Raw genomic sequence first — 24898 nt, 5'->3', positions numbered from 1 at the left:
TTAGCCAGGTGCACACCTGTGGTCCCAGCTATTTGGGAGACTGTGGTGGGAGAATTGCTTGGGCCTAGGAGGTGGAGGTTATGATGAGCTGAGACTGCGCCACTGCACTCCAGCCTGGGTGACACAGTTGAGACCGTGTCTCAAAAAAAAAAAAAGCAGCTAGGCATGGTGGCATGGGCCTGCAGTCCCAGCTACTCAGAAGATTGAGCTGGGACCACAGGTGCGCACGCTCACGCCTGGCTAATTGTTGTATTTCTTGGAGAGACGGGGGTCTGGCTATGTTGCCCAGGCTGGTCTCGAACTCCTGAGCTCAAGTGATCTACCCACCTCAGCCTCTCAAAGTGTTGGGATTACAGGCGTGAGCCACTGCTCCTGGCCTCATATTCTTTTGGGGTGGCTTCAACTCCAACCTTCGTCTCCAGACAAAATATAGCTCCTTATCCTTAGCAGCAATTGGAAACCTTTCTAGGAGTTAATGATAAAGTGGGAGAGAAATGAGTGCAAAGGCTCTGAGATGAGAAGAACCTGGATTGTTAGCGGAGTTGAAGGACGCTGAGAATGTGGAGGAGCTGGATGTGTGAGGATAAGAAAGCAGCAGGTCAGGTCCAGACTTTGAAGAGCCTGGTTAGATAGTACAGGTGAAGAGTTAGATCTTAATCCGGAGTAGGGAGGGAAACGGGCTTTGAGCAGGGGATGGCGTTTTGAAAAGACCTCTCTGCCGGTGTACGAAGAACGGATTAGAACGGCGAAGAGTAATAGGGTGGAGACCATTATCATCTTGGAGAGAGATGGTGGTCGCTTCGATGGAGCAGTGGGAAGCTTTGAGACGCATTTAGGTGGCAAAATTAACGGGTGATGGATAGCGTCCATTCCCCGGCTTCAGTGATCTCAGTGATTACGAGTGAGTGGGGACTTCGTGTTCCTGCTAGGGCGCGGGCCTGTTTCCCGCGCGTCAGGGCAGTGGGCGTGGCCTGCGCTGGCCGTTGCCACAGCGATCGGGCGGACGGGGCAGGGGGCGGGGCAGCTGGGACCTTACGTCACTCGGTGGTGGCGATGATGCGTGTGTGGGGGGGGCGGGGGATACGCTGGGCGCGTCCCGGGGGTCACGTGGTGCAGAGCACGCAGAGTCCTTCTGTCGGTTGGTCCTGGAGCGGCGCAGCCGGAGTGGGGCCGTGAGGTGAGCTCGCGGCGAGGCTCGGCGTGGCGAAGCCGGCTGGCCGGGCCGGGTTGGGCCGGGCCTGCGCTGCGCGCGCGCCGTCCGGGCGGGGACGGCGACGGACGCCACCGCTGCTCTGGTCCCCTGCCCGGCCCCGCTCCCCGCCTGGCCCCGCTCGCCCAGCCTGGAGGGAGGCCCTGGGACTGCTGCTGAGAGCGTGGCGGGCGTGCGAGCGGTGCCCAATCCCCGGGGCTACCCGCAAGAGTGACGGCGCCTGCCGCCAATCAGCGCCGCCCGAGGGGGCTGGGCCGTGGGGTGCGGGCCCGGGGCGCGGAGCGGGCCGTGTTGGGGGTGCGGGCAAGCCCTAGGGCCCGAGCCTGAGCTGGGTGGGCCCCTAGAGCCTCATCAGCAGCCTCTGCTATTGCCTTGCGCTTTGGGAATATGTTTTTTTAAAATTGGCGTTTTTTATCCTATTCTGGGGAGCACATTCCTTTTTCAAGACCCCAAATATGGGAGTGTCCCTTTTCTTTATAGTTTTGAAAACTGGGCGGCACACCCCCTTTCTTAAGCTCTAGCTCTGGAGTTTTATCTAAATTTCTAAAAGCCCTCCCCCCCAATTTAGGGCGTACCCTCTTCCCTCAGCCCCCAAAGTGGGAGCACATTCCTTTTCTCGGGCCTCCAATCTGATTCTGCATTTCCATTCCAATTTAGATCTGGGGTCCATTAGCCAAAGTTTTGGGATACTTTCTAGTATCCCCTCCACTCCAAGGAAGAATCCCCTTTTTCCAGGTCCCAAATCTGACAGCATGCCTTCTGGAATTTCTTACATTTAGGGGCCACTTCCTTTCCTCAGCCCTTCAAACCTGAGGTTGGGCCGAAAACGATGTCCAAATTCTGAAGTTTATGGGTACTTATTTCCAGTTTCACAAATAAGGGAATTCACTGCCTTCTCCCGAGACTGTATTCTTGGGGTTACACACTTTTCACGTGTTCCCCAAATCAGACTACCTTATTTCCTGAAGGAGACCAATTTTCATATCTGGGAGTATATTTGTTTCTTGTGCCCCCCAAGTGTACGAGGTGAACCCCTTTTAGTTATACAACTCTCAGAGTGCAGCCACTTTCCAGATGCTTCTTAAATTTGGGGGGCACACCTTTTTTGTGAGTCCTCTCATTTCCAGGTGGCGAGTTGTCTGTGGTTTGGAGCATGCCTTCCTACCCTGTTTAGCTTTTCTGTCATCCAAGACATTTTCATTCCTCAGTTTCCTTCATTTTTGGAGCCACATTCCCTTTGAGGTGCTCTCCCCAGTCTGGTCAGTGCACCCATTTCCTCTTCCTTCCTCTGGCGAGTGCGTATCTTTGTTCACCAGGGCACTTTTCTCTGTGCTTCTGCGGCCTTTTTTTTTCTGAGCACACTTGCCAGAGTCACACCTCCTGAATTCTCCTCTCCTCCAGGGAAGGATTCCTCTCCTAAAGGGCTACCTGCACATTGTTTTTCATAGGCCTATCTTTTATCTTTCCGCTAGCAGGATCTCTTCTCTCTTGACTTGCCCAATCCCCAAACATTTTTCTGGTTTCTGTCTTTCTTTGGAACTGTTCTGTTTATGTAGTGGCTATAAAGATTTTCCTTGGCTGGGCGCGGTGGCTCACGCCTGCAATCCCAGCTCTCAGGGAGGCAAGAAGGCGGGAGGATAGCTTGAGCCCAGGAGTTCAAGACCTCCTGGGCAATATAGCGAGACCCCGTTCTCCCGAAAAAGAAAAAAAAAAACAAAAACAAAAGACAAAGATTTTCCTTGTGCTGGAGGTGGCCTCAAGTCTAGGACTGCCTGGGCCCCCAGCACTGGATTCAAAGTGGAAACCATTTCTTTGGTTAATCACAGGACTCTGAATCCTCCTGGTGGTTTACTTCATAGAAGACCTAAGATTCTATTTAGGTGCATACTCTTTTCTCCTTTGCTTTATCACCTTGTGCTGGAAAACAAAAACAAACAAAACTCTCAGATTTTTCCAGCACTGCTTCTAGCCCATAAACTTCTTCCCTACATTGGCTTTCTTACTATCTTTTATGAAGAAAAGATGTCGTTTGGAGGAATCACTTGGATACTCTTTTTGTTCTTGTCCCTGGGGTGTCGGTGGGGAAATGGATATTTTTCTCTCCCAATCATCCTCTTGTCAATCTTTACCCCCAATCCTCACTTTAAAATCTGCAAATATCTGGGACCTTCTATCTCTTAAGAGCCTCAATAGTTCTTTCTTTTGTGTTTCCTTCTGCCTTTACAGATCTTATTCAGGGCTTCTCAGCCTGAACCCCCAACCAGATTAATTTCTCCACAGCTGGAATTCCAAGTGCTTGGGGATAATGATACCTCTGACCTTTCTTCCTTTTGGGAAGTACTTGAGTGTGCAGCTGCATGAGGCCTCAGCAGGAGAGAGATTTTAGGTCCAAGAAGCTATACCAGTAGGACAAGGCAGGAAAATACTACACTTTAAGGATCAAGCCCCTCTGACTCTCATTTGGAAACTGGATGTTTGCTAAGCACCTGCTTCTTAAGGATGCCGAGGGATTTAATGATACTCCCAGAAACCTGGAGAGATTAATGGGGCCTATGGAGAAGTGCTATGAACTCAGTGTTGGGACTTGAATAAAATTAACCATTATCATGTTTTCAGAACAACCAAGCTGTTTTATATTTCATGTGCATGAAACCCCTTGAACTAAATTGTGTTATTTCCAGAAATGAAATAGATCCCACAGTTAGATCATGTGGCCATTAGTAAGTACCAAATTTATAAAAATCACTGGAGGTCTGTCTGAGCAGTACCTAATAAAATATAGTATACTGAAAGTGAACAGGTACTTTGTCTCTTTCTTTGGCTGCTTGATACTTTATCTGTGTACTGCTGTACAGTGCACCCTTAAAGTATTCTACACCAGTGCTTTTCAAACTTGAATGTGCATATAAGTCACCTAGGGATCTTGTTGAAATGCTGATTCTGATTTGGTAGATCTAGGATGGGACCTGAATGCATTTCTGATTTGCAGGTGATGCTGATGTTACTGAACTACACTTTTAGTAGTGAGGTTTCATACACGAAGACAAAGATTCTCTGTGAAAATAGGAAGGTGGTGGTTAGCCTTATATTTTTTTATCTTTATCCAGACACACATCCCTTAAAAGTTTATACAAGGCCATAGTCCCCTTTATTAGTTATAATCAATTAGTTATTCTAGCACATAGCTTTTTAAATACTGGCCAAAACTGGCTGGGTGTGGTGGCTCATGCTTGTAATCCCAGCACTTTGGGAGCTGAGGCGGGCAGATCACAAGGTCAGGAGTTCGAGACCAGTCTGGCTAACACAGTGAAACCCTATCTCTACTAAAAATACAAAAATTGGCTGGGCGTGGTGGCAGGCACCTGTAATCCCAGCTACATGGGAGGCTGAGGCAGGATACCTGCTTGAACCTGGGAGGCGGAGGTTGCAGTGCACCACTGCACTACAGCCTGGGCCACAGAGTGAGACTGTCTCAAAAAAAAAAAAAAAAAAAAAAAAAAAAAGCCAAAACTTCTCCAGGAGTTTGGTTTTGGGTGGGGACAGGGTCTCATTCTGTCACACAAGCTGGAGTGCAGTGGTGTGATCATGACTTACTGCAGCCTCAACCTTCTGGGCTCAAGCGATCCTCCCCTCAGCCTCTTGAGTTTCAGGGACCACTGGCACATGCCACCACACCTGGCTAATTTTAAATTTTTTGTGGAGATGAGATCTTGCCATTTTGCCCAGGTTGGTCTTGAACTTCTGGGTTCAAGCAGTCCTCCACCTTAGCCTCCCAAAGTGTTGGGATTATAGGTGTGAGCTGCCATGCCTGGCTATTGCCAAATTTAAATGGTTACATATTTCTTACTTGAATGTCAACATAATTATTGATATAGAATCAGTCTTTTTTTTTTTTTTGAGACGGAGTCTTGCTCTGTCACCCAGGCTGGAGTGCAGTGGCGCGATCTTGGCTCACTGCAAGCTCTGCCTCCCGGGTTCACGCCATTCTCCTGCCTCAGCCTCTCCGAGTAGCTGGGACTACAGGCGCCCGCCACCTTGCCTGGCTAATTTTTTTGTATTTTTAGTAGAGACGGGATTTCACCGTGGTCTCGATCTCCTGACCTCGTGATCTGCCCGCCTCGGCCTCCCAAAGTGCTAGGATTACAAGCGTGAGCCACCGCACCCGGCCAATATAGAATCAGTCTAATAAATACTGCGTAGCCAGCTTGTCTCTCTGGTTCCTTACCTTTCATCCTACCATGAGTAGGGAGTCTGTGATACCCCAAATCAGTGGGTCACAGGTGTTGGAATTTCCAAGGAGTCCTTCTTGGTTTTCTGGGTTCTAGAAATGGGCCAGGAAAAGCCAGGATAAAGGTAGGTGCCCCAACCTCGAATGGAAGCTTCTGGCTTTCTCTAAATGGGTGCTCCAGAAAGGCAAATGCTGGGGAGAAGATGATACTCTTTGATGGTGATCATGCGTTATGATGATCTTTCTCCTTTTGTACCCACATGTCTATTCTAAGTCTCAAGTGGATTTTTCCTTTTTTCAAAAAAATTTTTTGGAGACAAAGACTACCTCTGAAAGCGTTTTTCCTTTCTAAGTGTGTTGGATCATCTGTACCTATTTCCCTGGCTGTCACCTGTCTGGCCCTCTTCCACGTGATCCTGTTGCCAGCCCTAATCAGGACAAACCTGAATGACTAGACTATTTTGTGTCCCTGTCCTCCCCCAACCCCTATTCCTCACATGAATGTCAGATCCTATTCAGTAACGGATTTGATCTGGATTTGGCTCTAGTCCCAGCTCTTCCACTCACTGTGAGACCTCAGGCAAGTCACTTGATGCTATGGGCCTGCTTCTCCTCATTTGTAAAATGAGGGGCTGATGATCTGCAGTGTCCACCCTGGCTGAATCTTGGTCGCTGCCTTGCTTAGAAACCCAATTGCCTGTGGAAGCTTGTTGCAGCAGATCTGATTTCTTTCATGTGCTCCCTTGGGCAGCCTGCCAGTTATTCCCTTGTCCGAGTCACTTCTGCCACTATCTTTTTTTCCAGCTGAGGCAGCCAGCTTGTTCTCAAACCAACTAAAGCATTCTTCTTGCCTCCATGTCTTCTTCCAGTTCCACGCTGTATTTCATTCAGAACTACCTGAAATCCTCAAATAAGTCTTCCTGAGTTCTCCATTCAATGTTACTGACTTCCCTGCCTTACCAAGAAGAAGTCTGTACCTTATATACCCTGTATTTACTTATCAGTTCTCTTATCTAATGTATACTTAAAAAGGGACTTCATTTCCTCCATACCACAGCTTTGTTTTTTGGTTTGAATTAGCAGGGCAGGTGGCATGAAATTTAAAGAGGAAGCAAGCAGGTTGTTTGCCTTTGGCTGGGATTTGGGGAAAGTATGAGATGTAATGTTTTTAGTCCCCTTCCCCAAGATCTCCTGTATCTGTGGGAATCAGTTGCCTGGTACGTCTTTCTGGATGGTAAAGGTGCTTAAACTTCCTTTCTGAAGTTTGAAAGTGTATCCTAAGTGCAAATACTATTTGACAATTACTTGTGGTTGGGTGGGTGCAGTGGCTTACGCCTGTAATCTCAACACTTTGGGAGGCCAAAGTGGGAGGATTGCTTGAAGCCAGGAGTTCAAGACCAGCCTGGGCAACAAAGTGAGATTCCTGTCTCTACCACCCCCACCAAAAAAAAAAAGTAGTCAGGCATGGTGGTGCGTGCTTGTAGTCCCAGCTCCTTGGGAGGCTGACGTGGGAGTTCAGAGGCTGCAGTGAGTTAGGATTGTACCACTGCACTACAGCTGGGTGACAGTGCGAGACCCCATTGCTTCCAAGTGCTGTTCTAGGAACACACAGCCACAAAACCCAGACAAGGAATTGTTAAGGATAATGCTAAGAAATCTGTATTTCAAATAACTTAACAAATGAATAAAACTAACAGGTCTTTGAGAGCACCTGATTATTGTCAAAGACAGTTGCTGAGGGGACTTGGAAGTCAGGACTTAAAAGTATATTTAACCTCTGGAGTTTTCTTCTTTCATCATCTTCCTAAGAAATAATAGGGAGGATGTTTACATTTTTCTTGATAAAGTCTTTTTATTAATTTTATTTATTTATTTATTTTGAGAAAGGGTCTTGCTCTGTCGCCCAGGCTGGAGTGTAGTGGCACAGTCTTGGCTCACTGCAACCTTTGCATCCTGAATTCCAGCGATTCTTGTGCCTCAGCCTCCTGAGTAGCTGGGATTATAGATGTGCACTACCATGCTCAACTAATTTTTTGTAGTTTTAGTAGAGACAGGGTTTCACTGTGTTGGTTAAGCTGGGACATTTTTCTTGATAAACATTCTTGAAACCAAAATGTATGCTTAGTCAAGATCCTTGATTGGATTATGAGCCTAGAGAAAGGGAGGTTGATGTCTTTGTCTTATACATCTTTGTCAGTGACTGCCCCTTACAGGCTATTGAATATAGGGTAACCTAATGAAAATTGAGACAGGCACTGTGGCTCACACCTGTAATCCCAGCACTTTGGGAGGCCAAGTTGGATGGATCACCTGAAGACAGGAGTTCAAGACCAGCCTGGCCAACACATGGTGAAACTCCGTCTCTACTAAAAATACAAAAAAGCCGGGCGCGGTGGCTCACGCTTGTAATCCCAGCACTTTGGGAGGCCGAGGCAGGCGGATCACGAGGTCAGGAGATCGAGACCACGGTGAGACCCCGTCTCTACTAAAAATACAAAAAATTAGCCGGGCGTGGTGGCGGGCGCCTGTCGTCTCAGCTACTCGGAGAGGCTGAGGCAGGAGAATGGCGTGAACCCGGGAGGCGGAGCTTGCAGTGAGCCGAGATCGCGCCACTGCACTCCAGCCTGGGTGACAGAGCGAGACTCTGTCTCAAAAAAAAATAAAATAAAAATACAAAAAATTAGCCAGGCGTGGTGGCAGGTGCCTGTTATCCCAGCTACTTGGGAGGCTGAGGCAGGAGAATGGCTTGAACCCGAGAGGCAGAGGTTGCAGTGAGCCGAGATCACGCCACTGCACTTCAGCCTGGGCAACAAGAGTGAAACTGTGTCTCAAAAAAAAAAAAAAAAAAAAATTGAAACCTTTATTTGTAATAATGCTTTGACAACTTTGCTAGATCTTGGGCTAGGTCCTACCTGGACCTTGCTCTCTTTTGCCAAATAATGGAACTAATGAGCTGGCAGAAATCCTGTACAATTTTAGAAGCCTAATATGAGCGACTAAATGTAAATAGGACAGTTTTAGGAAAGAGTGGTGGAGCCTGAATCAGTGGACTTTGGGGAAGGAGCAAGAGGAGGGGCTTGGGATTTAAACAAAGGGTTTTTTTTTTTTTTTTTTTTTGAGGTGGAATCTCACTTTGTTGCCCAGGCTAGAGTGCAGTGGTGCAATCTCGGCTCACTGCAACCTCTGCCTCCCGGATTGAAGCGATTCTCCTGCTTCAGCCTCCCGAGTAGCTGGTACTACAGGTGTGTGCCACCTCACCCGGCTAATTTTTTGTATTTTTAGTAGAGACTGGCTTTCACCATATTGGCCAGGCTGGTCTCGAACTCCTGACCTCGTGATCCGCCTGCCAGGGCCTCCCAAAGTGCTAGGATTACAGGTGTGAGCCACTGCGCTCGGCCTAAACCAAGGTTTTTATTCAATGACAGTTTATTCCATGTCAGGAGCATAATTCTAGGATTTTAAAGGCTGACTTCCAGGTATCTTAGATGGGTATTTGGGGGTCTCTGTCCTAGTAGAGACCTGATTTTCAAGAGGTCTCTTTCTCATATGGAAAAAGTCCATGGCTGGTGGAATGACGTTCCTTTCTTTATTTTTTTTTGTTGGGACGGAGTCTCGCTCTGTCGCCCAGGAGTGCAGTGGTGTAACCTCGGCTCACTGCAACCTCCGTCTCCTGGGTTCAAGCAATTCTCCTGCCTCAGCCTCCTGAGTAGCTGGGATTACAGGTGCGCGCCACTATGCCTGGCTAATTTTTTGTATTTTTAGTAGAGACGGAGTTTCACCATGTTCGCCAGGCTAGTCTTGAACTCCTGACCTCAAGTGATCCACCCGTCTCAGCCTCCCAAAGTGCTGGGATTACAGGCGTGAGCCACCGTGCCTGGCCAATGCCTTTCTTGCTTCTACAGGTGCACAGGTGTTGGAATTTCTAGGTTGTGGAAACTTGGTCTGGAAATGTGGGCATTTTACAATAATGATAACTATAGCTAGCATTTTTGGAGCACTCTGTTAAATGTCATTGAATCCTTACATCTGACCTATTATCCTCTCCTAACAGAGGAGGAAACTGAGATGAGTAATTTGTCCAAGGTCATTTGGCTAATAAGCAGGGCCTGGATTGGAGTCCAGGTTTCTTTGCCTCCTGTCCCAGTGCTCTTACATCCCTTTCTCTTTAGGTATTGTGCTTTATCCCCTAGAAATTTGAGTAAGTCATTTTAACTACAAATCAAGCAGGTGGCAGCCTGGAAACCAGCACTGAGGCACTTTGCCACCCTAACCCCAGATTTCATTCTTTTTTTTTTTTGAGACAGAGTCTCACACTGTTGCCCAGGCTGGAGTGCAGTGGCACAATCTCAGTTCACTGCAAGCTCCGCCTCCCAGGTTCATGCCATTCTCCTGCCTCAGCCTCCTGAGTAGCTGGGACTACAGGCGCCCTCCACGATGCCTGGCTAATTTTTTGTATTTTTAGTAGAGACGGGGTTTCACCGTGTTAGTCAGGATGGTCTCGATCTCCTGACCTCATGATCCACCCTCCTCGGCCTCCCAAAATGCTGGGATTACAGGCCTGAGCCACCATGCCCGGCCCATTCTTTTTTTTTTTTTTTTTTTTTTGAGACAGAGTCTGACTCTGTCTCCCAGGCTGGAAGGCAGTGGCATGATCTTGGCTCAGTGCAGCCTCTGCCTCCCGGGTTCAAGTGATTCTCCTGCCTCAGCCTCCCGAGTAGCTGGGATTATAGGCGCGTGCCGCCACGTCCGGCTAATTTTCATATTTTTGATAGAGACGGGTTTTACCGTATTGGCCAGGTTGGTCTCCACCCGCCTCAGCCTCCCAAAGTGCTGGGATTACAGGCGTGAGCCACTGTGCCTGGCCTTCATTCTTGACCATGCAAAACATCCTTTAATTGTAGAAGCCCAGTTCTCCCAACTCAGGCTGCCTTTCTACATTTTTCTTTCTTCTTCAGTTTTTGTTGTTGTTGTTGTCGTGCCCAGATACACATAATATAAAATTTGCCATCTTAACCATTTTTAAGTTATATAGCTTACTGGTATTAAATAATGTTGTGCAACCATCACCACTATCCATCTCTGTAACTCTTCAAAATTGAAACTCTGGGCCGGGTCCAATGGCTCATGCCTGTAATCCCAGCACTTTGGGAGGCTGAGGCAGGTAGATCACTTGAGGTCAGGAGTTCGAGGCCAGCCTGGCCAACATGGCAAAACCTCATCTCTACTAAAAATACAAAAATTAGCTGGGCATGGTAGCACCTGCCTGTAATCCCAGCCACTAGGGAGCCTGAAGCAGGAGAACTATTTGAACCCGGGGGCAGGTAGAGGTTGCACTGAGCCAGAATTGCTGCACTGCACTCCAGCCTAGGTGACAGAGTGAGACTCCATCTCAAAAAAAAAAAAAAAAGTTATAACTCTGTACTCATTAAACACTGACTCCCTCTTTCATGAACCTCCTCCCATCCCTGACAGCTGCCATTCTACTTTCTGTCTCCATGTTTTTGAATACTTTTCTGCCTTTCTTGAGGCTCCTGGGCATGACTGGTTTGGGTTGCTTGACTGTCCCTTGGTTCCATGGAGTATTGAATTCTGTCTAATGTGCTTTGATGAGTAGGAAATTGGTCATGCTGTGACCTATATGATAATTAGACATGTGCAATTTGTAAAGGCAAGGTAATTAAAGAGGCCACTTTTCTTTTTCTTGTTTTTTTTTTCTTTCTTTTTTTTTCTTCTCTTTTTTTTTTTTTTTTTTTTGAGACGGAGTCTCGCTCTGTCGCCCAGGCTGGAGTGCAGTGGCGCAATCTCGGCTCACTGCAAGCTCCACCTCCCGGGTTCACGCCATTCTCCTGCCTCAGCCTCTCCGAGTAGCTGGGACTACAGGCGCCCGCCACCACGCCCGGCTAATTTTTTGTATTTTTAGTAGAGACGGGGTTTCACCGTGGTCTCGATCTCCTGACCTCGTGATCCGCCCGCCTCGGCCTCCCAAAGTGCTGGGATTACAAGCGTGAGCCACCGCGCCCGGCCTTTTTTCTTCTCTTTTTGAGACATTCTCACTCTGTTGTCCAGACTGGAATGCAGTGACATGATCTCGGGGCTGACTGCAACCTCTGCCTCATGGGTTCATGCAATTCTCCTGCCTCAGTCTCCAGAGTAGCTAGGATTACAGGCGCGTGCCACCATGCCCGACTAATTTTTGTATTTTTGGAAGAGATGGGTTTTCACCGTATTGGCCAAGCTGGTCTTGAACTCCTGACCTCAAGTGATCCACCCTCCTAGGCCTCCCAAAGTGCTAGGATTACAGGCCACTGTGCCTGGCCAAGAGGCCGCTTTTCATGTCCAGGCTGCATGGTATGTGGTGGTGAGGATGTAGGATTTGGAGGTGGAATGCCTGAGTTTGAGTGCCTGTATTTGCCACTCTCTTGGGGCCACATGTAATTTGGGCATATGGCTTAAACCTCTTGAACCTTTCATTGTGTTATGCACATTGGAGGCAGAACTTTCCAGCCTAGCAAGTTACTTAGCCTATATGAGCCTGTTTCCTCACCCAAGTATTATCATAACTGTCTGACATCAGTCATTGGAAATATCAGTAAATGTTACCCTTTCCCTCCATTTCCTAATGTGTAAAGGAAATTAAAGAAACCTGGTTTGGCTGGGCACAGTGGCTCATGCCTGTAATCCCAGCACTCTGGGAGGCCAAGGCAGGAGGACTGCTTGAAGCCAGGAGTTTGAGACCAGTCCTGGCCGTAGAGTGAAACCTTGTCTCTATAAAACAGAAAAAAAAAAAAAAAAATTAGTCTGGCATGGTGGTGCACGCCTTGTAGTCCCAGCTCCTTGGGAAGCTGAGGTAGAAGGATTGCTTGAACCCAGGAGTTCAAGGCTGTAGTGAGCTATGATCCTGCCACTGTACTCCAGTGTGGGTGACAGCAAGAGCCTATGTTTAAAAATAAAAAAAAAAGAAAAGAAAAAGAAAACATAGTTTATAGAGTTTTCCTGGCTTGAAGATCTATGAAGAGTTGAGTATATGTTACCATTATTACTTTTGTTTTATTCCTCTCAGAAAATGTGTGTAAAATTCCTCCATGGGCCCTTCAGTGGGCCTTGTTAGTTTGTATTTCATCTATATCAGTAGTGTATGCCAAAGAAAAAGACTCTTACATTTTTTTTTTCTTTGTGATGGAGTCTCACTCTGTTGCTCAGGTTGGAGTGCAGTGGCATAATCACAGCTCTCTTGCAGCTTCAACCTCCTGGGTTCAAGGGATCCTCCTGCCTCATCCTCCTGAGTAATTGGGACTATAGGTGTATGCCACCATGCTTAGCTAATTTTTTTTTTTTTATTATTTATAGAGACGAGGTCTTGCTATGTTGCCTAGGCTGGTCTCAAACTCTTGGGCTCAAGTGATTCTCCTGCCTCGGCCTTCGGAAGTACTGGGATTGGCCGGGCATGGTGGCTCACTCCTGTAATCCCAGCATTTTGGGAGGCCGAGGTGGGCGGATCACCTGAGGTCGGGAGTTCGAGACCAACTTGACCAGCATGGAGAAACCCCCATCTCTACTAAAAATACAAAAAATTAGCCGGGCGTGGTGGCACATGCCTGTAATCTCAGCTAGTCTTTTTTTTTTTTTTTGAGACAGAGTTTCGCTCTTGTTGCCCAGGCTGGAGTGCAATGGCGTGATCTCGGCTCACCGCAACCTCTGCCTCCTGGGTTCAAGCGATTCTTCTGCCTCAGCCTTCCTGAGTAGCTGGGATTACAGGCATGCGCCACCACGCCCGGCTAATTTTGTATGTTTAGTAGAGACAGGGTTTCTCCATGTTGGTCAGGCTGGTCTCGAACCCCCGACCTCAGGTGATCCACCCACCTCAGCCTCCCAAAGTGCTGGGATTATAGGTGTGAGCCACCGCACCCGGCAATCTCAGCTACTCTTGGGAGGCTGAGGCAGGAGAATCGCTTGAACCCAGGAGGTGGAGGTTGCAGTGAGCCGAGATCATGCCATTGCACTCTAGCCTGGGCAACAAGAGTGAAACTCTGTCTCAAAACAAAACCAAAACAAAGTACTGGGATTATAGGCATGAGCCACTGTCCCGCCCTCACTTTTTTTTTTTTTTTTTTGAGACAGTGTATCGCTCTGTCCCCCAGGCTGGAGTGCAGTGGCACAATCTCGGCTCACTGCAACCTCCGCCTCCAGGGTTCAACCGATTCTTCTGCCTTAGCCTCCCGAGTAGCTGTGACTACAGGTGCCTGCCACCATACCTGGTTAATTTTTGTATTTGTAGTAGAGACGGGGTTTCACCATATTGGCCAGGCTGGTCTTGAACTCCTGACCTTGTGATCCGCCTGCCTTGGCCTCCCAAAATGCTGGGATTACAGGCGTGAGCCACTGCACCCGGCCACATTTTTTTTTCCCCTAATTTTCACACATTCAAAACTAACAGTAATCCCTTAATATTTTTAATGTTGAAATATCCCAAAGACTTTGTTTTTCTTTTTTTTTTTTGAGATGGAGTCTCACTATGTCTCCCACGCTGGAGTGTAGTGGCATGATCTCTGCTTACTGCAACCTCCGCCTTCCGGGCTCAAGAGATTCTCCTGCCTCAGCCTGCCGAGTAGCTGGGAATACAGGTGCGTGCCATTATGCCCAGCTAATTTTTATGTTTTTAACAGAGATGGAGTTTCACCATGTTGGCCAGGCTGGTCTTGAACTCCTGACCTCAGATGATCTGCCCACCTCAGCATCCCAAAGTATTGGGATTACAGGCATGAGCCACTGTACTCAGCCCCCCCTTTTTTTTTTTTTTTGAGACGGAGTCTCGCTCTGTCGCCCAGGCTGGAGTGCGGTGGCGCAATCTTGGCTCACTGCAAGCTCCGCCTCCTGGGTTCACGCCATTCTTCTGCCTCAGCCTCTCCGAGTAGCTGGGACTACAGGCGCCCGCCACCACGCCTGGCTAATTTTTTTGTATTTTTAATAGAGACGGGGTTTCACCGTGGTCTCGATCTCCTGACCTCATGATCCGCCCGCCTCGGCCTCCCAAAGTGCTGGGATTACAAGTGTGAGCCACCGCGCCCGGCCTAGCCCCTTGTTTTTAAAAGCAATAAAGGTTAGTGGGGGCCGGATGTGGTGGCTCGCACCTGTAATTCCAACACTTTGGGAAGCTTAGGTGGGCAGATCACTTGAGCTGAGGAGTTTGAGACTAGCCTTGGCAACATGGCAAAACCCTGCCTCTATAAAAAATACAAAAATGAGGTGTGGTGGCATGTGCCTGTAGTCCCAGCACTGGGGGAGCTGAGGTGGGGAGGATGGTTTGAGCCTGGGAGGCAAAGGTTGCAGTGAGCCAGGATCATGCTGCTTCACTCCAACCTGGGCCACAGAGCCAGACACTGTCTTAAAAAAAAAAAAAGAGGGTAGTGGGTTTTGGAGGAAGGAAGTCTTGCTTCTGAAGTCCCAGCTCTTCTATCTAGCCAGGTGACTTTGGGCAAGTTGTTTATTGTTTATCCTCCTTCGTAAAATACTGCTGACTTCTCTGCATTGTTGGGAATGAGATGTTTGTCAAGGATTTAGCATGTGGCGATAAATCAGTAAATGTTAAATATTTCCTGGTATTAATAATAAAGGCTAGGAATATAAATTAATACTTAAAGGAAAAGGGACTTTTATTTATTTATTTATTTTTGAGACAAAGTTTTGCTCTTGTCACCCAGGCTGGAGTGCAGTGGTGCAATCTTGGCTCACTGCAACCTCTGCCTCCTGGGTTCAAGTGATTCTCCTGCCTTAGCCTCCCGAGTAGCTGGTACTACGGGCTGCTGCTACCATGCCCGGCTAATTTTTGTATTTTTAGTAGAGATGGGGTTTCACCACGTTGGCCAGGCTGGTCTCGAACTCCTGACCTCAGGTGATCCTCCCGCCTCAGCCTCCCAATGTGCTGGGATTACTGGCGTGAGCCACCATGTGCTGCTAGGATAAGAGAATTAATGAATTGTCTCATAAATATCTTAGGTATTTAAAACTCCATAGGCGTGAAAATGTCTCCCGAGGCCCTGTTGAGTAATGATTTCATCTCCAAATTGTTTTCCTTCGTAATATGGTGATATTTCAATTAAGAAATTCTGTAAGAATAGGCTGGGCGTGGTGGCTCACGCTTGTAATCCCAGCACTTTGGGAGGCTGAGACCAGCCTGGCCAACACAGTGAAATCCCGTCTCTACTAAAAATACAAAAAATTAGCTGGGTATGGTTGCAGGTGCCTGTCATCCCAGCTACTTGGGAGGCTGAGGCAGGAGAATCGCTTGAACCCGGGAGGCAGAGGTTGCAGTGAGCTGAGATTGCGCGACTGCACCCCAGCCTGGGCGACAGAGTGTGACTCCATCTCAAAAAAAAAAAAAAAAAAAAAAAAGAAATCTTGTAAGGATAGCTAGTCAGGTGTGTTTAAAAAAAGACTTCCCAGCTGGGCATGGTGGCTCACGCCTATAATCCCAGCATTTTGGGAGGCCGAGGCAGGCGGATCATGAGGTCAGGAGATCGAGACTATCCTGGCCAACATGGTAAAACCCCATCTCTACTAAAAATACAAAAAAAAATTAGCTGGGTGTGGTGGCACATGCCTGTAATCGCAGCTACTCGGGAGGCTGAGGCAGGAGAATCGCTTGAACCAAGGAGGTGGAGGTTGCAGTGAGCCGAGATTGAGCTACTGCACTCTAGCTTGGCGACAGAGCAAGACTCCATCTCATAACTCACTCCAGAGCTATAGACTGTATCGCTCAGAGAGTGTAGAGTATTGATAGATTGGAGCCCCCAGTGCCTGAAGAAATGGGTACAGCTTTTCTTAAGCCCCGGGGATAAAATTGTGGTCAGTCTTCAATTGCTTCATTCTGCATGCTTTGCCTTCCTCTGCATGTAAGGAGCAATAATAGTTCCTACGTTTACCTGTGGATAGCACTCTTCAAAGAACCTCCATGTGATTATCTCCTTGAATCTCTACACCCATTGAGGTGGATGATACTGATCTCTTTCCTGTTTTTTTTTTTTTTGTTTTTGTTTTTTTTGGAGACAGGGTCTCTTGCTCTGTTGCCCAAGCTGGAGTACAGTGGTACAATCATAGTTCACTGCAGCCTTGAACCCCTGGGCTCAAGTGATTCTCCGGCCTCAGCCTCCTGAGTAGCTAGGACCACAGGTGTGTGTCGCTGTGCCTGGCTAATTATTTATTTATTTATTTGAGACAGAGTTTCACTCTTGTTGCCCAGGCTAGAGTGCAATGACGTGATCTCTCGGCTCACTGCTACCTCTGCCTCCCAGGTTCAAGAGATTCTCCTGCCTCAGCCTCCTGAATAGCTCGGATTACAGGGATGCACCACCATGCCCAGTTAATTTTGTACTTTTAGTCTAGACGAGGTTTCACCATGTTGGTCAGGCTGGCCTCTAACTCCCGATCTCAGGTGATCTGCCCGCTTCAGCCTCTCAAAATGCTGGGATTACAGGTGTGAGCCACCGTGCCCAGCCTAATTTTTTATTTTTATTTTTACTTTTTGAGACAGAGTTTCACTCTTTCTCCCTGGCTGGAATGTAGTGACGCAATCTCTGCTCACTGCAACCTCCGCCTGGGTTCAAGTGATTCTCTTGCCTCAGCCTCCCCAGTAGCTGGAATTACAGGCCCTTGGCACCACACCCGGCTAATTTCTGTGTTTTTAGTAGAGACAGGGTTTCACCATTTTGGCCAGGCTGGTCTTGAACTCCTGGCCTTAAGTGATCCACCTGCCTTGGCCTCCCAAAGTGCTGGGATTACAGGCGTGAGCTACCTAGCGCAGCTCTATATTTTTATTTGTTTATTTATTCATTTTTTGAGATGGAGTCTCGCTCTGTCGCCCAGGCTGGAGTACAGTGGTGCAATCTCGGCTCACTGCAAGCTCCGCCTCCCAGGTTCACGCCATTCTCCTGCCTCAGCCTCCCGAGTAGCTGGGACTACAGGTGCCCAACACCACGCCCGGCTAATTTTTTGTGTTTTTAGTAGAGACAGGGTTTCATCATGTTAGCCGGGATGGTCTCGATCTCCTAACCTCGTGATCCACCCGCCTCGGCCTCCCAAAGTGCTGGGATTACAGGTGTGAGCCACCGTGCCTGGCCTATATTTTTATTTTTTGTAGAGATGAGATCTCACTATGTTGCCCAGGCTGGCTTCAAACTCCTGGCCTCACTCAAGTGATCCTCTCACCTTGGCCTTGCAAAGTACTGGGATTACAGGTGTGAGCCATTGCACCTGGCCTCTTTTCTGTTTTTATTTCCATTTTGCCAGTGAGAAGGCTGAGGTTATCTCTTTTTTTTTTTTTTGAGACATAGTCTTGCTCTGTTGCCCAGGCTGGAGTGCAATGGCATGATCTCTGCTCACTGCAACCTCCACTTCCCATGTTCAAGCGTTTCTCCTGCCTCAGCCTCCTGAGTAGCTGGGATTACTGGTGCACACCACCATGCCTGGCTAATTTTTGGATTTTTACTAGAGATGGAGTTTTGCCATTTTGGCCAGGGTGTTCTTGAATGGATGTCAGGTGTTCCACCCACCTCGGCCTCCCAAAGTGCTGGGATTACCAGTGTGAGCCACTGGGCCTGGCCAGGTTATATCATTTAACAAGCATTTGACCACCATGTTAAGGGCACTGCTTGTTAGATGCTGGGGATGCCTATGAGGAGTTCATTGCCTCTTGGGAGAGATCTGCTTAGATAGGCAGTTTGAGTGTAGAGTGATGAATGCTGTGGCCCAGAGGGTAGGTTAGGTTGCCATGGGAGAATGCAGGTGTGAAGGAAGTCCTTCAGGGAGGTTCCAATGGCTAATCCTGGTCATGAAGGACCAGGAGGAGAAAGCAGCTTGTTTGGCCGGGTGCAGTGGCTCATGCCTGTAATCCCAGCACTTTGGGAGGCTGAGGGGGGCAGATCACCTGAGGTCAGGAGTTTGAGACCACCCTGGCCAACATGGTGAAACTAGAGACTAGCCTGTCTCTAGTAAAAATACAAAAATTAGCCTGGTATGGTGGCGTGCTCCTGTAATTCCAGCTACTCGGGAGGCTGAGTCAGGAGAACCGCTTGAACCCGGGAGACAGAGGTTGCAGTGAGCCAAGATTGTGCCATTGCACTCCAGCCTGGGTGGACAGTGCAAGACTCCGTCAAAAAAAAAAAAAAAAAAAACAGCTCGTTTATACAAAGGCCCTGGAGGTCGGAACTGCAGGGAGTTTGGATGTTGCAGGAGTATGGGCGGTAAGAACAGTAATAACCTTTTTTTCTTTTTTTTTTTTTTTGTGACGCAGTCTCGCTCTGTCTCCCAGGCTGGAGTGCAGTGGCGGGATCTCGGCTCACTCTAACCTCCACCTGCTGGGTTCAAGCAGTTCTCTTTCCTCAGCCTCCTGAGTAGCTAGGACTACAGGCATGCACCACCATGCCCTGCTAATTTTTTGTATTTTTAGTAGAGACAGGGTTTCACCATGTTGGCTAGGCTGGTCTCAATCTCCTGACCTCGTGATCCGCCTGCCTCTGCCTCCCAAAGTGGTGGGATTGCAGGTGTGAGCCATGGTGCCCAGCCCCTGCCCCCGCCCCCCCTTTTTTTTTTATACACAGTTTTGCTCTTGTTGCCCAGTCCAGAGTGCAGTGGCTCGATCTCAGCTCACTGCAACCTCCGCCTCCCGGGTTCAGGCAATTCTCCTGCCTCAGCCTCCTGAGTAGCTGGGATTACAGGCATCTGTCACCATGCCCAGCTAATTTTTTTTTTTTTTTTTTTTTTTTTTGAGACGGAGTCTTGCTCTGTCGCCCAGGCTGGAGTGCAGTGGCGCAGTCTCGGCTCACTGCAAGCTCCGCCTCCCAGGTTCACGCCATTCTCCTGCCTCAGCCTCTCCGAGTAGCTGGGACTACAGGCACCTGCCACCACGCCTGGCTAATTTTTTGTATTTTTAGTAGAGATGGGGTTTCACTGTGGTCTCGATCTCCTGACCTCGTGATCCGTCGCCTCGGCCTCCCAAAGTGCTGGGATTACAAGCGTGAGCCACCGCGCCTGGCCTGCCCAGCTAATTTTTTGTGTATTTAGTAGAGATGGGTTTTCACCACATTGGCCAGGCTGGTCTCGAATTCCTGACCTCAGGTGATCCGCCCGCCTCTGCCTCCCAAAATGCTAGAATTACAGGCATGAGCCACCATGCCCAGCAAGAACAGTAATAACCCTGTAGGCTTATTGTGTGCCAGGCTCTGCTAAATAACTTTTTTTTTTTTTTGACGGAGTCTCGCTCTGTCATCCTGGCTGGAGTGCAATGGTGTGATCCCGGCTCACTGCAACCTCTGCCTTTTGGGTTCAAGCGATTCTCCTTCCTCAGCCTCCCCTGTAGGTGGGATTACAGGCGCATGCCACCATGCCTGGCTAATTCTTGTGTTTTTAGTAGAGGCGGGATTTCACCATGTTGACAAGGCTGGTCTCAAACGCCTGACCTCAGGTGATCTGCCTGCCTCAGCCTCCCAAAGTGCTGGGATTACAGGTGTGAGCCACCGGGCCTGGCCTGTGTTAAGTAACTTTTATCTTCACAACACCTATACGATGGTTTGAAGTAGGTGCTGGTGATATCCTCATTTTACAGATGGGGAGCCTGAAGCTCAGAGAGGAAATGACTTGTGCAAGTTTATCTGGAAAGTGGTGGGGCTGGGGTCCAAACTCAGGCACTCTTATTCCAGAGTTCTGGCTCATAACCAGTGTGTCCCACAGCCCCTCTGCTAAAGCTTGCCTGCTTCTCTCCTTTTAAGCTCCAAAAGAGAGTTTCTTTTGGCTTGGTTATAATGGCTAACTCACTAATGGCCAACTCACTAATGGCCCAAATGCTGCACTGAGTACTTTGAATATGGTTCTGTAGGGGAGCCACTGAATTGTTTTTTCTGTTTTGTTTTGTTTTTGTTTTTTGAGACAGAGCCTTGCTCTGTTGCCCAGGCTGGACTGCAGTGGCGCGATCTTGGCTCACTGCAACCTCTGCCTCCTGGGTTCAAGTGATTCTCCTGCCTCAGCCTCCTGAGTAGCTGGAATTACAGGTGTGTGCCACCATGCCCGGCTAATTTTGTATTTTTAGTAGAGGCGAGGTTTCACCATGTTGGCCAGGCTGGTCTTGAACTCCTGACCTTGTGATCCACCTGCCTCGGCCTCCCAAAGTGTTGGGATTACAGGCGTGAGCCACTGCGCCTGGCTTGAGCTGTTTTAAAATAGCAGCCGGGCGCGGTGGCTCAAGCCTGTAATCCCAGCACTTTGGGAGGCTGAGGCGGGCGGATCACGAGGTCAGGAGATCGAGACCATCCTGGCTAACACGGTGAAACCCCGTCTCAACTAAAAACACAAAAAATTAGCCGGGCGTGTTGGCGGACGCCTGTATTCCCAGCTACTCGGGAGGCTGAGGCAGGAGAATGGCGTGAACCCAGGAGGTGGAGGTTGCGGTGAGCCGAGATCGCGCCACTGCACTCCAGCCTGGGGGACAGAGAAAGACTCCGTCTCAAAAAATAAAAAAAAATAAAAAAAAATAAAATAGAAATCTTATGATCATACTTACATTTTAGAAATATCACTGTAGTAGCAGTGATGAAGATTAGTAACGGTGTAATTAACTGGAGTCAGCCTTACCTCGGTTCGATTCCTTGTCCCAATACCTGGCTAGCCTTGGTATTTGGGAAACTTACTTTGTGAACCTCAGTTTTCACATCCATAAAATGGGAATAATCCTCATTACAAACCTAAGAGGTAGACACTAAATGGGCTGATATAGTTTTATATATATATGTATATATCTTAGAATAGTATATACATATATATCTTAGAATAGTGTATATGTCTATCTTAGGATAGTGTATATATATATATAGTATATATATATCTTAGAAGTATATATATATATCTTAGAAGTATATATATATATATCTTAGAATAGTATTTGTCATAAAATAACCACTGAGAAGATGTCATCTCATGAGACAGTATTGATTTGGATCTGGGGAAGGTGTAGCTGGAGGCTTGGAGCTCTGTCAAGAGCTATTGGAGTAATCAAGATTAGAACTGATGCAGGGCTGAACTGGGCATCCACTTGGCAACGGCCGAGACTTAGAAGCAGGTCCTAGAAAATGGTGTCCGAGTGTGGGAGATGAGGGAGGGAGAAGGAGGTAAGGGAAGTGCCCATTTTTCTAATATGGCACACTTGCCAATCTTGAGGCCTTATTCTTTCATGGGGACAAAAGGAGAAGGAACTTGTAAGGGTAAGATGATTAGCTCAGTGAAATTGAGTAATATGCCAAAGGTCATACAGCAGATACATTTTAGGGCCAACGCTGGCACAGGCCCTTTCCATTGCTTCTGGGAAAATCCACTGATTTAATCGACTCATTCTCAGTAGTTTGGAATGAGTAAACTCAACTCGTTTTTGCTGTCTCTTTGCATTTTAATTACGGAAGGAAAAGCTTGACTCTTGGAGAAAGCATTTCAAGTATCTGCGAAGAAAGTGGGGGAAGTTTTGAGGCCTCTTTCTTTCTTCACTCTTTTTTTTTTTTTGAGACAGAGTCTTGCTCTGTCGCCGGGCTGGAGTGCAGTGGCTCGATCGCAGCTTATTGCAACCTCCGCCTTCTGGGCTCAAGCAATTCTCCTGCCTCAGCCTCTTGAGTAACTGGGATTACAGGCACCTGCCACCATGCCCAGCTAATTTTTTGTATTTTTAGTAGAGACGGGGTTTCACCATGTTGGCCAGGCTGGTCTCAAACTGCTGAACTCTGGTGATCCGCCTTCCTTGACCTCCCATAGTGTTGGGATTACAGGCGTGAGCCACCATGCCTGGCCTCTTCCCTCTTTTCATTCTTACCTTCCCCTCCTTCCTTCCTTTCTTTTTCTTCCTCCTTACCTCTTCTGCCTTTCCTCCCTCCTTCCCTACCTTGTCAAGTAAAAGGGACTAATTCCCTTTCTTCTAGTGTGACCTGGGAAGAGGTCCTACTTGAATCAATTTGTCACTTCCCTAGGACTAAAGATACGCTCTTTATGCACTTTAGTGTATTGGATATTATTTGTTAATTTTTAATAATATTGACTGGAATTCTTTGTGTCTGATGTCCTTTTTGCTAGTATACCACCATTGCCATCACCAGTACCATTTAGAGTTTGCTATGCTAAGCACTTGACATCCATTAGCTCACTTATTCTTCACAACAACCCTAGGAAATTGGGGCTGTTGATCCCATTTTACAGCTGGGCAAACAGGCTCAGTGATTTTTCTTGTTGTCACTCAGCCAACAATGCCTGGAGCCAGAATTGGTTAGAATCTGAGTCTAAAACCTGTCTGTGCACCTATCCCTAGGCACTCCCTGGCCTTTCTCCACGGCAGAACTTTGGCAAAAGGTCCTCTTGGAGGCTTCTTCCTGGGAGACCCAGGTATCACTGGACAAGCTAAAATTGTTTATGCTTTCCTGGGACAGCAGCATGGGCTGCGGGAAGTCTCAACCTTCTAGGCTCAGGCTGTGTGTGGGGAAAGCTCCTTTCTGCCAGATTCTTTGCCTCTAGTCGTTCCCTTTGCTTAGAAGTCACTTCCTTTAGATCTCCTTCTTGTCATCTAGTTCTCTGTTCAGACCTCAGTTCCTCGGAGAGTCCTTTCTTTTTCTTTTTCTTTTCTTTTTTTTTTTTTTGAGACAGAGTCTCTCTCTGTCACCCAGGCTGGAGTGCAGTGGCACGATCTCGGCTCACTGCAACCTCCACCTCCTGGGTTCAAGCAATTCTCCTGCCTCAGCCTCCCAAGTAGGTGGGACTACAGGCGCCCACCACCAAGCCTGGCTAATTTTTGTATTTTTAGTAGAGACGGGGTTTCACCATATTGGCCAGGCTGGTCTCGAACTCCTGACCTCAGGTGATCCGCCTGCCTCGGCCTCCCAAAGCGATGGGAGTACAGGCGTGAGCCACCGCGCCCGTCTTGAGAGTCCTTTCTAACAGCCGTGTCTAAAATAGTCCTTCCCATGTCGCTGGTTCACGTTATTTTGTTGTTTTTCCCACAATTACTTATCTCTGTGAGAAATGATCTTTATATGCTTGTGCGGCGCAGTGGCTCATGCCTGTAATCCCAGCACTTTGGGAGACCGAGGTGGGTGGATCACCGGAGGTCAGGAGTTCGAGACCAGCCTGGCCAACATGGAGAAACACTGTCTCTACTAAAAATACAAAAATTAGCCAGGCGTGGTGGTGCACGCCTGTAATCCCAGCTACTCAGGAGGCTGAGGCAGGAGATGCTTGAACCTGGGAGGCGGAGGTTGCAGAGAGCCAAGATCACACCTTGTACTCCAGGCTGGGCGACAAGAGCGGGACTCTGTGTCAAAAAAAAAAAAAAAAAAAGGCCAGGCGCAGTGGCTCACACCTGTAATCTCAGCACTTCGGGAGGCCGAGGTGGGTGGATCACCTGAGGTCGGGAGTTCGAGACCAGCCTGACCAACATGGAGAAACCCTTTCTCTACTAAAAATACAAAAATTAGCTGGGCGTGGTGGCACATACCTGTAATCCCAGCTACCAGGAGGCTGAAGCAGGAGAATCGCTTGAGCCTGGGAGATGGAGGTTGCAGTGAGCCGAGATCGTGCCACTGCACTCCAGCCTGGGCAACAAGAGCGAAACTCCGTCTAAAAAAAAAAAAATGACCCTTATATATGTGCTTATCTTGTTTCTTAGCTGCCTTCCTCACTAGAGAACAGGGTCCAGGTACCTTGTCCTCCCATTATCTGTCTCCAGTACCTGGCACACAGCAGGCACTCAGTGAATATTTCTTGAATGAGGGGGGCATAAAGATTTAAGCTGGTCTTTCACCTGAAGTGTCCCTCAATTTAAAGTGGTTGTATTGAGTTAAAAGGCACTGTCACCCTTTAATGGAGGTTGAATCCAAGCCTTGTGGTAAGCACCATTAGATTATCCCAAAGCCTGCTCTGTAGTTTCTGGTGGTTCGCATTTTATTCCTTGAGAGTCCCAGAGACTTTTTTCCTCGAAAGTTCCAGAGTTTATTTCCCTGTACCCCTGTCCCAGAGCTGATTCACTGAAAGATCTTGTTCCATACCCATCTATCACTTTTAATTCTTTGTTGTCCCTCTTTTCCCTGAGCACAAAGGGATTGCTGAGGGCAAGACTTCCAGTTACTATAGCGACAGTACTCTTTTGCCTCTCCCAAAATAAAACCCAGAGTCTTTGTCAGTACAACATTAACTGTAAATGTGATATGAATTCAGAAAACGTGGGTGCAGTGTCTCATGCCTGTAATCTCAGCACTTTGGGAGGCTGAGGCGGGCAAATCACCTGAGACCAGCTGGCCAACATGGCAATACCCTGTCTCTACTAAAAATACAAAAATTAGCTGGGTGTGGTAGTGTGCTCCTGTAATCCCAGCTACTTGGGAGGCTGAGGCAGGAAAATCACTTGAACCCAGGAGGAGGAGGTTTCAGTGAGCTGAGATTGCACCATT

General features: G+C 48.0%; 1 protein-coding gene across 1 annotated transcript in view; it reads left to right on the top strand.

The window, feature by feature from the left end:
* Window positions 1-1090: 1090 nt before the first annotated feature.
* Window positions 1091-24898, top strand: part of PHF20 (PHD finger protein 20) — a 176092-nt gene continuing 152284 nt past the window's right edge. Inside the window, exon 1 of the mRNA XM_058432861.1 lies at window positions 1091-1177. The gene's annotated coding sequence lies outside the window, so the exon portion shown is untranslated. The remainder of the gene's footprint in view (window positions 1178-24898) is intronic.

Source organism: Hylobates moloch, unplaced genomic scaffold (genome assembly GCF_009828535.3).
Source record: "Hylobates moloch isolate HMO894 unplaced genomic scaffold, HMol_V3 SCAFFOLD_21, whole genome shotgun sequence".
Classification (NCBI taxonomy): Eukaryota; Metazoa; Chordata; class Mammalia; order Primates; family Hylobatidae; genus Hylobates; species Hylobates moloch.
This window is presented reverse-complemented; position numbering and strand designations above follow the sequence as displayed.